The 14,270-nt window shown below is 43.8% G+C and overlaps 1 non-coding gene across 1 annotated transcript; it reads right to left on the bottom strand.

The window, feature by feature from the left end:
* Positions 1-7,112: 7,112 nt before the first annotated feature.
* On the bottom strand, positions 7,113-7,183 carry trnag-gcc (transfer RNA glycine (anticodon GCC)). The gene has a single exon. It is a non-coding gene; the product is annotated as a tRNA-Gly (tRNA).
* Between the last annotated feature and the right edge of the window lie 7,087 nt (positions 7,184-14,270).

Consider the following 14,270-nt stretch of genomic DNA (forward strand, 5'->3'; position numbering starts at 1 on the left):
GGTGAGGTCATCCAGAGGGAACAAATATTTCCTCACGGTTACGTGTGCATTCACAAAATGGATTGAGTGCCTCCCAGCACCCAACGACACGGCAGAGACAACTGCAGTGCTGTTGGTGAACCATGTGTTCAGTCGATGGGGACTCCCCCTGACCGTGGACTCGGATCGGGGAACCCATTTTACAGCTACAGTAATGGCAACCCTGTGGAATATGCTTGGGGTCAAGGCCCAGTTGCATATCTCCTACCACCCTCAATCCTCGGGCCAGGCAGAAAGGGCAAACTGAACGGTGGTTAGTATGCTCAAAAAGTTTGTCTCCACCAGCAGTAGGGACTGGGACATTAAGCTGCCCCTGGTTCTGATGGCCATCCGAGCCACGCCCCATTGCTCTACGGGGGTCCCACCTTTTGAGATGATGACAGGTCGGAAGATGACTCTTCCCCTACACTGTCTTTATGGGGTGGAGGACCTGAGCACGACGGGGGCTGCTACGGCCCATCAGTATGTGTCAGCAAGCACATCTGCAGGCAACCTTTGCTTTTGCCCAGAACAATCTGGGAAGGAGTGCAGAGGGTAGGAAAGCATACTATGACCGAAAGGCAGTTAACCAGGAACTCCAAGTAGGAGACAAGGTCCTGTACTTCCAATTTGCCAAACCCACAGGGGTGGCCCGGAAATTCTTACCCAGTTGGACAGGACCCCACGAGATTGTTGATAAGGTATCACCGGTAGCTTATCGAATTCGGATTGAAAAAGGAAGGCAATCTCTGGTCTATAAGTGGGTGCATCGCAACCACCTCCGGTTGTATCGCCCACCTCAAATGGCGCCGGAGGACACAGAATAGGGTTAAAAGTCTAAACCCGATCAAGAGGGGGGTGCCCCTTTGTAGCTGCAGGTAGTTAGGTACTGTAGTGTAGGTCCTCCTAGGAAAATATATTCAAAATTATAGTGGAACTGTACCATGTGCCTCATCTGTGTTCCAGAATGGGAATCCTAAAACTGCCACGGCTGGTCCTGACAGTGCTGTGGATCGCTTCTACACAGCCCCTTGAAGTTGTGGAACCCGGTCCTCCTACCGGCATAGTCCTGCAGGACGCTCCCGGATTGTTGTTAACAAATTGCAGAACATATACTCAGCGAGTGTATGTGCGGCTGGACCCAAGTGATGTGTTTCGGAAGCACATCAACATGAACAGTAGGGTGTCCCATCATGGCAGGCAGTGGGCTAAGGATGCTGTATGGCATGCCCAGCTAGACACTATACACATGCTCCGCCAGCTGAGGAAGGCAACAGTCAGCCAGGAGGAGATGACAGGCCTCAGCCGCCCCAAAAGGTTCTTGGGGGGTCTGATTGCTGCGGCCTCCGCCGTGGGCTCGCTATTTTCAGCTGGTCTGTTTGCTGCTTACACTGTCACCCTGACCACCCTGAGAAGGCAGGTGTCTGGGTTACTTAAGGAAATGCCAGAAATTCAGGACAGGCTGTATCAACAGCAGCAGCGGCTGGAAAGCCTAGGGAAAACCTTACAGGGCACAATATTAGCAGTAAACCTTCATGCAGCAGTGTTAAATAACACCCTCCACACCGTGGGCAGGATTGTCGACGTGTTACAGTGGGATTATGCTTACGTGCAACAGGTCAGGATGCTGATGCAGGATTTGCTTAGGGAGCTTAGTGCCACCATAACTAGCTTAGCCATGGGACAGATTCCAACTTACTTGGTTCCACTGTCCTTAGTAGAAGAAGTACTTAGGACAACCACTTCTGAGATGGTGCAGCCATTACAGGTACATTTTGCATACAGTCTAGGGAGTGCCATTCCTATACATGTCAACCCTGAAGCCAAGGAAATAGGTTTCCTGTTGAACCTTCCCATCGTGAGTGGCAAGGATATCTATAGACTCAAGTCTATATCGAACGTTGGCTTCTGGAGGGGGGACATGCATGTGAAGTTGACCACCCCACCGCTCGTAGCTTACCAGGAGGATGATCCAAATTTGTATCTTGTTCCAAACCTGGAACTGTGTATATCAACCAAGGATATCCACTGGGTATGCCCAAGTAAGCCATTCCTTAGGGACACAACTCAGAGGTTGTGTGGTATCAGAAAGGGGGCTGCCACTGAAAAGTGTAAAGCCACAGTGACGAGCAAAAGTGAGGTTAACGAACCCCAGGTTGAGCAGGTGGGAAAGAAATGGCTGGTCAGCACACCACAGTTAACGGTTACAATAACATATGACAGGCATGATACAGCTACCGAAGTGCAGCTACCCAACCAAACAGTTTTTCTACAAGTTCCTGAAGGAGCGATAGTGCATCTCAACGATTTAGCACTGTATCACCTGGAGTCAGAACTATACGAAACGGAACTCGAGATTGTGGACGCTTTCAGAGGACACGGCATTGACTTGGATGAGAGAATCCAAGAGACAGTAAGTCTTGAGGGTGTACAGGTAGTCGAATTTGTTCTTAACGACACAAACTTAAAAACTACACTGGTAGGTCCCAAGCACAGTCGTTGTGGATCCTCTGGGGCGCTAGGAACAATAAACGTGGTCATCTTGACACTGCTGCTGGGTAGCTGGATCATGGCTGGGGTAATGTGTTGGATGCTGTTCTCTTGTATCAAAGCCTTGCGGGGTAGTTTGAATGAGACAAAGGGAGCAATGGTTTATCACCGAAATCAGGTAACCACTCCCAAACGTCTGCCTGCTGCAGAGCTATCCGATACTGATAGTGAACTGCCGGAAGTTTAAGGTCTAGAGCTAATGATGATGCCCAATGCCTCATTCCTAGGTACCTTATAACTGAGAGCAGGTATACGCAACGTTCTTTCCAACACTATTTCCTGTACAAATTCTCGAGAGGTAATGTGAATATTGGGTGGTAGAATCCACCGTGGTACAACAAACATCACTTAACTCTGTTTTTGTTTTGAAGGCAACAACGCCTCAGGACCTCGTGACCTTCAAAAAGGGGGGATATGTAGCGGCAATGCTTGTTAATAAGACAGAATTAAGCGTTGGTATGCTCCTAAAGGAGGCCCCATCTCACCCTCCATCTCTGTGGTGCAGCCACAGAGAAAGAATTCATGCAAGCTGATTTAAGATGTTTTTCTTTTGATAAGAAGCAAGCTCCCAGACGGGGATGCAATTAGCTAAGCCTGGCTATAATGATCAATGGTCATCCACTGGCGCCTATCTGTCTAGGGAGTGCCGAATGGACATCTGGACTGCATTTCTAAGTGTCAAGAGTAAGTGACTTATATCTCACCTTGACCAACCAATCAGGGACTGGCAGGGCGTGGTAATACCACGTGGGTCTCCAATGCCCGCCAAACTCTCAACCAATCAGCACACATCTGGGTCTTGATCAAAAAGGGAGCGCAAGCTCAGTTCTGGGCTCTCCTTGGCCATTTTCACGCATCCTCAGAGACAATCACGTGACAACTGCTGTTGTCTGCAAAAGGACTTGGACTTTGTTCTAAGCGCGAGGCCGAGGATCCCGTACGTATTCAGAATTCTACCAACGTGAATGCTCCGCTTGATCAACGGCAGCCTACAGTTGGACCCTCGTCGACAACCTGAATAGCTTATTCAGAAGCAGCGCTGGACCGGGAACGAACCAGCTTCTTCCCAGGCAAAAGAGTGACTTGTGAGGACTCGCGGTCACACTCTGTGCATAGAGACTTTCTACTAGCCAGCCGGACTGCTGGTAGATCCCCTCGGAGCAACGACTGCCCTGCGCGCCGCAGTCAGATTCCTCCGGCCTTCCTACTCCGAGCTGCACCTCGACTGGTTGGCCGGTAGCCAGAGGACGCCGACACAACGCCCATTGGACAACCGCTGCAACAGAGCCTGTCAGCTGGTTTGGTGTTCGTGCCGGGAAATTCCAAATCCAAACACAGTGGATAAGTAAACCCCATGTTCTACATTGCGTCTCGAGAATTTAATTGTACCTCAACACAAGTTGTTATCAATTTAATTCATGAGTAATGTATTTACTTCCGAGTTTAGAGTAACAGTGGGTAATAACACTGATTAGCGATTTGGTAACCGAACGATATATATTGACATATATTCTCTGTTGTGTATCTCTTTGTGTTTGCATCTCTTCGAGATTATATACCTTGTATATTGATAACCCTCACAGTAAGGTCTGCCGCTCGTATCCAGGCAGACTAGTATATGTTTGGTGCACAGTTTATATTAATAAATGTATCTCGTGTATTGAACCCGTGTGTGTGCGTTGTTAGTTGTTCTGACGATTGATTTTCTAAAAGCCCCAACGAACAACCTCGTGATTACTGCTACAATTGATAATTGTCTCAGTAAACCCATCAAACCACTACACTATCAAGACCAGCCATACACAGTACAGTTTATGTACATACAGTAATGTTTATGTTCCTAAATTAATATCGTTTATGACCTTCAGATGCGTTATGCTCCTCTTCTTTTTATGCTCAGCTACTAAAATTTCCCTTTAGTGGTAAAATTCCATATAAATATTCAAAACTAAGCGGATTGAAATGTGCACAGTAAAGACATTAGATGATGAAATCTTTTCACTACCAACCAATGCACCACGAGTGCCCCTGTCGGTCATTTTGGCCAGCCAATCACTTACCGCGGTGCCCTACGGTGCCCTGCGGGTTGGTTACTGTACTACGGGTTTTTACCGCTCATTTTGAATGGCTGCATCTGTAGGTTGTCTCTCGCAGTGTTCAGGAATTGCATTCCGAAACTGAGTCAGATCAAAAGTTGTAAGAAAAGCACCTATGGTGTCGGTTCTAACAGCTTTATTGATTCGATGTTAAAGGCCGGAAATGGGGCACAAGACACGCGACCGCAAAAAGCGTCGCCATCTGCTTCCAGCTGCAAAATGCCGTTTGCGGACGCTGAAGCATTTGAACTTGAACTTTATTGCCATATGTAACCGGTACTGGTACAATGGAATTCTTACTTACAGAAGGTCTCTCGATTGTAAAACAAGTGTAAAAAACAAGACAAAGTGCAAACAGTGCATCAAGACAATGTACAAACAAACAATAGACAATGTGCAAGTAAACATGTAGACATTTCTTTCCAAGGCAGCGGGTACAAGCGATCTCGCGTTTTTAAACCACCAGGAAAAGCAAAAAGGCACTTTTCCTTGCTTGCGCCGGCACACAACGACGTGAGGAGGACACCGTAGTCAGCAGGATTCGAACTTGCGCGGGGAGACCCCAATGGATTTCTAGTCCATTGCCTTAACCACTCGGACACGACTACAGCGAGCGCCGCCATTGCTGCGTTCTTGCTACAATCTCACATGGATCGCGAGGCGCCGGCGGAAACCTTTTTCAAAGTCGTTCTCCATTAAAAAAAAAACTTTTCCAAAATACAAGCCTTGCAGACAGACACACCTCAGAGGACTTAAGGGTTGCTTCATGTGGGAATGATAAAGTCTCCCCGTCCGGACAGGAAAATGGCACTTTGTTAGACACAAAAAAACAATCAACAACAGACAAATGTCTACAAGCATTTTAGAAGCCGCTCTTGAAATAGCTCTTACATTCGTGTTAGACGCAGGAATCGCCTTTTTATTGACGCTCTTACGAACGCCATGGAAAGCAAAACAAAGCAAAGCAGAGCAGAACAAAACGAACAAAATAAAACCCTCACGTCCTGCACTTGAATATAATGCCATTACGTTCCGAAGCGGTATTGGACGTCATCCTAGCACTGCAACCCGGGGCGTACGGTATATGGGAACGAGCACACGTCACGAATTGTCTCTAATCACTCTCTGCACTGTAAGGCGCCTTGAAGCGTGCACCCTCAGCATTCATCTTTGCGCATCTGTGAAAGGTAAACTCTTGAGCAAACTCTGAACCAGACACTCAAACTCCAGCTAGCATTAGGGGTGGCATTCCCACGCTACTTGAACACTTTGTTTACGCTCAGTGCTGGATTTTGGGAACTTTAGGACGAGTGGGACTTTTCTTCTATCTGTCAATTCGTTTTGTTTTGGAGACTCTTGGCTGTCTGTGTTGTATAGTGCAGCTTAAATAAAACGTTTTCGAAAACTGTGCCGGCTCAAAAGTTGTAAGAAATCCTCTCCAGCTCTTTTAAGTCTCTTCAGTTTTGTCATTTAAAGTGAAACTAGATGTATAACTGGAGCCTCACTTATGCAAATGGTGAGGCTCCAGTTCGACATCTAGTTTTACTTTATATGACAGAAGTACGTCAGACTGCGCCGGACTGGGGGATCACTTCCGGTTATTTTTACCATCTTAAACATTTGAAATCCTCCCCTAGGCAATTGTGACACTTCATCTTGGCTCCACCTAGGACACTCTTCAATCTTCCATCACTTCTCTCTTCTCCCGCAACACTCTCGTCTGTCGGTAGTATGTGGCGTCTTTGCATTACCACCAATCTCACCACAGCAAGAAAGCAACAGGTTTTGGCAAGAGAGGAGGAGACTGCCTGGCCCAAACAGGGATCGAACCAGAGACTGTGGCGTCACTAGCACCACGCTCAAACCAACTGAGCTAACAGGCCTTGTTCCCACTGTCCTCTCTGTGCTGCAAAAAATGGAATTCAGGGAAGTTTCTTTTGTCCTTCTTTGAATAGAAAGCCCTGCAATTCAGTGTACGGGCTTTCTCGTGCTGTTTAATGGTTCTTCAAAAATTCAAATTCAAATCCTACACTGGCCTGAAGTGCCCCCCCATTTCACAGCATTTTTCAGCTGATTTAAATGTACCTAAAGGAGAAGCATTATTGAAGACCATCAATTACCAAGAGCTTTTGTCAAAGGTTTTGGTGGTCACTTTTAATGACCACAGAGAGCTATGACCTCGGTTTTACATCTCATCCAAAAGACAGCGCCTTTTTACCACACAGCGTCTCCGTCACTATACTGGGGCATTGGGACCCGCACAGACGTCAGGGTGAGCGTCCCACCGCTGGCTCCATTAACACAGCTTCCAGCTGTAAGCTTTGCTTTTCCCTGTAGGTCATCCTCATCCGGGTACTGACCTGGCTCACAGCTTCTAAGCTTCAGTGGGTTTTCAGTTGCGAGTTGAAAGGGGATGCAAGTGATGGAGCCGCTCGCTGCAAAAGCCACTGCATTGGCCAGGAATCGAACCCGGGCCTCCCGCGTGGCAGGCGAGAATTCTACCACTGAACCACCAATGCACGCTGCAAGGGTCTATAAAAAAGACGCTTTTTTACCACTCTGTGCTGGATGTTGGGTCCCAAGGGAACTTCTGGACGAGTGAGAATTTTCTGCTATCAAAATTTGGTTTCGGAGACTTTTGGCAGCCTACAGATGCAGCCATTCAAAATGCGCGGGCGATACCGCATTATTTTGCGGTACGCTGTACGCAGTCTACCGCAAGCTACCGGTAAATACCGCGAGTTACCGTAAATTCTCCTATAATACGACAAGCAAAATAATAGTATCCGGAATTTCCGCAAGGTGGAGCTAATAAAGCTCAACCTCTCATGTTTGAGCTGTGGCCATCAAAGTCTTTAACGAAGATATTACTAATAGTATTAATAATGAATGACCTTGGACAAGCTGTAAGTGTAAACTCAAAGTATTGCCCTGGTCAACATTCTTTTTTTCATTGACCGTCTTTGTAAAAGTAACACCACAGCATTTCGCAATCACGCATTTGTTTCCAATCATGCAAAGTACAGTAATTTTTGAGAATCGATTCACCATGCCTTTCACATGCTCATAAAAGAGATTGATTTAGGAACATAAACATATTACCGTATGAAAACTGTACTGTATACAGTATGTATATGTATATTTAATGTCTTAACTGTGCCCGTTTAAGTATTGAATATTCATATCTGATTTTACCACTGAAGGGAAATCTTAGTAGCTGAGCATAAAAAGAATAGGAGCATACTGCAACGCGTGTGAAGGCCATAAACGATATTAATTTTGGAACATAAACATAGAGTATATGGCTGGTCTCGGTACTTTAAAGAAAACATACACGAAACATGGTTTCATTATGACCAGAATCGGTCTTGAGATATTTTTAACTTGATTTACAGTATTTGAGAGGTATGTCTTAACACCGATACTACAGTGCTTAAGTACTGCTCACGTATATGTTTCTAGGTTTATATTATGCATTTCATACGGTCAAATTACTTTTGAGCAACTAATAAGAAGCGCGAAACGGTATGCGTTTTAGTTTCGTTTTGTGCTGGGACCCGTGGATTGATTAGAGATATCAAGTACATACAAGTCATTTTTTAAATGTTGTAGTTCGTCTTGAAAAAATGTTACGAGTACATCATCTATCAACAATTACACAGGTTCTGTTTCCATATTGCGGATTTTGGTTACGTAATATTATTTTCTAGATTTCACGTTGTGAATATATGATTTGGGCAAACAGAGCCGCAAAGAAGTACATTATGGGTTGTTGTTGTTTTTTTTGCAGTTTTATCTAGAACAAGCGATGCTTAAACCTTTGTCTGATTCTTGTGAAACTATCCACACGACAGTTACAGTACCTAGGAGTTGACTTCAGTGATGTCACTGATGGGATGTTTCTAAAAATCCATCCTCTGTAAAACGTCTTCTCTAGTTGTCCTGCATATGTATTCGCTAATGAAGCTGTGTGTTCTGAGCCTGGATCTCTACATTTCTGTATGAACCAGCTTAGAGGGCTAAAGACAGCTTGTGTTTAAATTGAGTGTAAGGCAATTTATGCTTCTAAAGTCATGGTCAGCATTTATTATTGTACTGTGCTGTAAACTTGTTCTGTGCCTAGTCACATTATTTTATAGCGTTTTTATAGTGTTATCAAATCCGGTGGCGCTGTGTGTTAGTTTCCTGACTCCCATGTCACATGGTCTGTGATTGAAACCTGTGAAACCGGTTTAATTCGTCACAGCCAGCACTCCGGCAGAGAGGGGGTTGTGCTCGTAAAGTAGAAGCAGGCGAGATTTCCAGCGAAAGACACCTCCCCCCCACCCTCATACGATTCGCATTGTAATTACACATTCTAATTGTATTACACATTGTACACATGCTTAAAAGAGAAGAGAGAAAACGCAAGCCTTCTTCAGGTGTGAGGGTCTTCTGCTCAGAATGAAACGCTAAAATGTAATGTAGGCTCTGAATGGGTTCAATTCTGATTTGGGCTTGATTAAGGTCGCTGCCTTTCATCTAAAACCCTACTTGAATCCTTCTAAACTAAAAATCAGTGTTAGTGAGTTCTAAATAAAGAGGTATCCAGGTAACAGTGAAACGGGCGGACAGTCTGGGGAGATCGCCCGTTTTCCATGTAAATAGTTCCCTGGTTCCGCACCCCTTGGTGTTTCTCTCGCTCTCTCTCGGGTCACCTGATCATTAGCTCGAAAGATTTCAGTGCTTTGTGTATATTCTAATGGTAGTGGGGGCAGGGTGTGTGGGAACAGGTTTGGTTGAAATTGCATTGGAGATCTATGTTCTTCACACCTGAAACATTTTCTCTGAAAGCATTTTCTTCGCAGTTTAACCGATCTTGTTACAGCATGTTACAGTTTACTATTATTAACCATATTAATTTTAAGTGCTTAATGCCATTTTTTGACCAGGCACGAATATTCTTAAGTCCATATCTTCGCAAGGGAATCAGTGCGAATTGCAATACTAATTAAATTAAAACTACTAACTACTAACTAATACTAATTAAAACAAACCAGAAACATGTTGTTCTGTCTAATGACATTACAAGTGGAAAGATTACAGATTTTAATCGTCTTTAATTTTGTTACGTTATACATTTTAGAAACGTTTCATCCATACAAACACCACAAAACTATTTTCGATTGTATTTCTGAATAGTACAGATGCAGCCATTCAAAATGCGTGAGGTATTTCGCGGCATACCCCGGTGGGCGTGTCACAGTATCACGCGGTATGACGCAGTTAACGTGGTGTCACGTGGTTAACTATCCGGCGTCGCCTTGTAAAACCGCCAGGGGGAGCTTAACCTCTCATGTACAGCATTTGAGCCTTTAATTTTGAACTGTGTATTACAGCATGTTAATCATCAGTCATTAAAATGTTGGTATATTTTATGAAAGCAAGATTGCTCAGTTGGACAAAAGTACACAACCTACCTTTATCAGAAATATCAAAGCCTTTACTGAAGATATTACTAATAGTATTAATAATGGATGACTTTGGACAAGCTGTATACTCAAAGTATAATTTCTTTAGCACATTTGTACAAGCACTTGGAATCTGTCCAAGCCATACTTTGTCAGGCATTTTGTTTTACTTCAACGGGCATAAAAACTTCCTTGCTTTTAACAGGGCGTTTCATAATTTCTAGCTACGAAAATGATTTAAAATGCGACACCTATCATTCAACTAGAGCTTAAAATATCACAAGGAAAAATACACACCGGTATTCCATTTCTCCCTAAACATTGTAAGCTTCGAAGTCTTTAACTAACGTGATACCGGAGTCAACAAGCATACTTTTAGAATTTGATTAAAAGGGAATATAATATGGAATCGCGTATCTCAAGAATTTAATAACGGTATGATTACATCCGTGTACTGCGGCAGGGCTGTGTAGGGCTGTTTCGCCTGCCTGATCATGCGAGCTCTCTTGTAGCCTACTGGTCTAGGTGCGTGACTACCAACTGGCAGGTTGTGTATTCAAATCCAGCTGGTGCTGGACTTTTATTTTAACAAACATTTCTTCGAAAAAATAGGTAAGCGATATTATGGACAATCAGTTGACTTTTATATTTCAAAATATCGCAACATGATCGATATTTGCGATATTTTGAACATATCTTCCCTTCTGACAGCGGTTCCTGCTTCTATTGTGTGTGTGTGTGTGCAACAGTAAATTTTTATAGAGAAATGGAGGCTGGACAGTATGCGTTACAATATAAACATTTATATTGATTTTAATCGTGTTCTGATTTAAATCGCAAACGCGTGTTTAATTATGTGTTTTTAATCATAATCAGGCTAATGCATTTCTACATTTTCTGTATGAACCAGCTTAGAGGTTCATACAGAAAGACAGCTTGTGTTTAAATTGAGTGTAAGGTAATTTATGCTTCTAAAGTCATGGTCAGTATTATTGTACTGTGCTGTACTGTGTCACATTATTTTATAGCGTTTTTATTGCGTTATTAAATCCGGTGGCACTGTGTTAGTGTCCTGACTCACATTATTTAAACTACCACACTGATCATTCATCTCTAAATAAACTTTATTTTATATAGCGTTTTAAGCGATTAGGTAATTAGATTGCTCATAAACCTAATCGCTTTTTCTACATAAACACAGTGTGATTGCTCTCTGAAAATGCTTTTCCTTTATTTTTAAAGTAGGCTCAGATCGTATTATTATAAACTTTCTTGGAAAAATGTATTTTATGTAAACCATGTTTGCTATTAATTCATTTAGGGCTAAAATACGTTCATTGTCTTCCAATCGAGTCGAGTTGACATTGGAAGCCTGCCACACCCGGACTGTTAAACCAACGCATTAGCACGTCAAAGCCCATTGAGCCAGTATTGGCTTTAGTATCCCCCCCTTCTCCCCTCAATTCAATTCAATTCAAGGTGTTTTATTTGCATGACAGATGGGTACAAGCAGTGTTGGGTATGTATATTGTAACGCTTACAGCAGACAGGCACTGTGTAGGAGCCGACGCACCAGAGCAGCGCCTGCATTTATAACTTAGTTTTTAAAATTAGTCAAGCAATACGAAGCATCTCCTTTTACTTAGTGCCTGAGCATACTGCAACGCGTGTGAAGCCCATAAACGATATTAATTTTGGAACTTAAACATACAGTATATGGCTGGTCTCGGTACTTTAAAGAAAACATACACACCAGTATTCCATTTCTCCCTAAACATTTTAAGCATCGAAGTCTTTAACTAACGCGATACCGGAGTCAACAAGCATACTTTTAGAATTTGATTAAAAGGGAATATAATATGGAATCGCGTATCTCCAGAATTTAAAGACCAGACAATCGCAAACTCGTTTTCAATAAAATTATTTTATTCATTCAGCAGTTTGTGAGAGGGACATCCAGCAGGGAGAGACACACACACCGGTTTTCATTGACAACATTGTTTTTTTTTCAATTCCTCTTGTCTAACAGGAATGTTTTGTTTGTGGACAGACTGTTAGACAAGAGGAAAAGACCGCCTCCTCCTACGAAGCATTTCGTTGATCCGATCACGAATTCTTTTCCAGTCGTACGCAGCAAGGGTTGAGAATCTCCGATTCACCATCGTACTAATGGTTTCCCGGAGATTGCAAGGCAAGGCACTTTTGCCTCTGGACCCATCGAAATTTACAGACATGGTCCACCCCCAGTAAATTTCAAAAGTCACAAGATTTCGAAACACGAGGGCGGCGTAGCGGTCGGCTCTTGCTTTCCCGTCTATGCCGATGCACTGCAAGTACAACCCCCCCTCCATCTCCTGGGTGATGGGTAGCAGTTGGACATCTGGGAGAATTATTCGTCCCACTGGCATCTGTGAATTCCGCTGTGCTTCCTGGGGGGAGATAGCCGGCGGGGACAGCATCAACAGAGTCCTGCGCGGTGGTGAACTGAGAGGCCGGGATGGAGTGTCCTGAGGCGGTGTGTGCTCTGCGGGGGGCAGAGCTTCCGCCAGGCATTGCAACCTGCGCGGCGGGGAGAGGCACTTTTCAGGAGACAGCTGCTCAACTGTTTGACTGCTGGAACATACTGTCTCCTTCCTCTGCATTTTCAGGAGTGTCTCTAGCCTCCCAGTCCTCCCCAGTAATGCATCGTACTGCTCCCGCTGCTGCCGAAATGTCTCCATACAGGTGCTGCTTCTACAGGTTGGCACCCTGGCCAGTGGCCGAGAGCAGAGACCCACGGCCTGTGGCAAAATAACATAAGTCATGTAAGAAATAAAGTCACACAGTAGTATTCATCAGTCGCGGAACAGAAGTCAAAATAAACTTTTCTTTTTTTCCGTCTTACCGCTTTCTTTTTTACTGTCCTTGTGGTAGATCGTTTCGCCCGTGCGGTGTTTTCTTGAAGAACAGGCTACGAAGAAATAATTATAATTGAATTTAAAATTCAAAACGGCAATAATACCTTGTAATATGCGCTGTAATCGCGTATTTCAGATGAAGTCTGCTGTATTTGCTTACCCTTCGCTCTTTGGAAGCTGGGGCGGCAGAAGCACCTCGTCTCTTCCCGTAAAAGGTCTTGGTCTCCATACTGTACTATGGTCGCTGTAGTGCAGGTTCGCAGTTTTTTTTTTTGCGATGGGAGCTCACCCAATCCCTTGGTGTCTTTTATGCTATATTCACCTGTACGGCTAGAGTGTGTTCATTGTCTTCCAATGAAAGGCGGGTGCCTTTTGCCGAAGTCGGGAGACATTGGGGGCTTGCCACACCCGGACTGTTAAACCAACGCATTAGCACGTCAAAGCGCATTGAGGACCCGGGCGCAATAGTTGTTTTGTCCCTTGATTTACTGATCTGCATTAATTAAATCTTGTCAGTCAGGTCTTTTTTTCTCTATTTCAATTGTCGTTTACACATGCACGACTTTAAAAGCTAGCATGACAGGTTTCGATTCACATTAGCTGGCGAGCCTTGTTAAAAAAAACAATGACAATGTAACATGCCACTGTTTGTTCATGAACAAAGTTATACTGAGATTTCCTTAGATACGCGATTAAAAAATAAATAAAAATTTGAATCTCCTGCGGAACACATTCCATAAGAATCAGCGGTTCTACAACATATATCGCCTTTAAAGGTGGCTTCTCAAAACGCTTTACGGGATAAAAACAACCAGAACAGCAGCAACAACAATATTGTATTTCATTGCACTTTGAAAACCAAGTAATAACTTAACTCAGTACGTGCAAACGTTTTGTATGTTGCTGTCTTGAATGCCTGCGTACCCATAAGTATCTTATTTGCCTTGAGGCCTGTCTACAGTATATTTGTCCCCCTATCTCCCTCAATTCAATTCAATTCAAGGTGTTTTATTTGCATGACAGATGGGTACAATTCTTGTTGGGAATGTATACTTTGATATTTACACCCGGCGCGTCACCGAGGGAGCGTCTGCATTTATAACTTAGTTTTTAAAATTAGTCAAGCAATATGAAGCATCTCCTTTAGCTTTTAAGTCCCTTATGGTTTTTTCGTATTATATTCCCTATTAATCAAACTCTAAGAGTATGTATCGGCTTGTCAGTCAGGTCTTTTTTTCTCTTTTTCAATTGTCGTTTAC

This window comes from Atractosteus spatula, unplaced genomic scaffold (assembly GCF_055471065.1).
Source record: "Atractosteus spatula isolate fAtrSpa1 unplaced genomic scaffold, fAtrSpa1.hap1 Scaffold_4, whole genome shotgun sequence".
Classification (NCBI taxonomy): Eukaryota; Metazoa; Chordata; class Actinopteri; order Semionotiformes; family Lepisosteidae; genus Atractosteus; species Atractosteus spatula.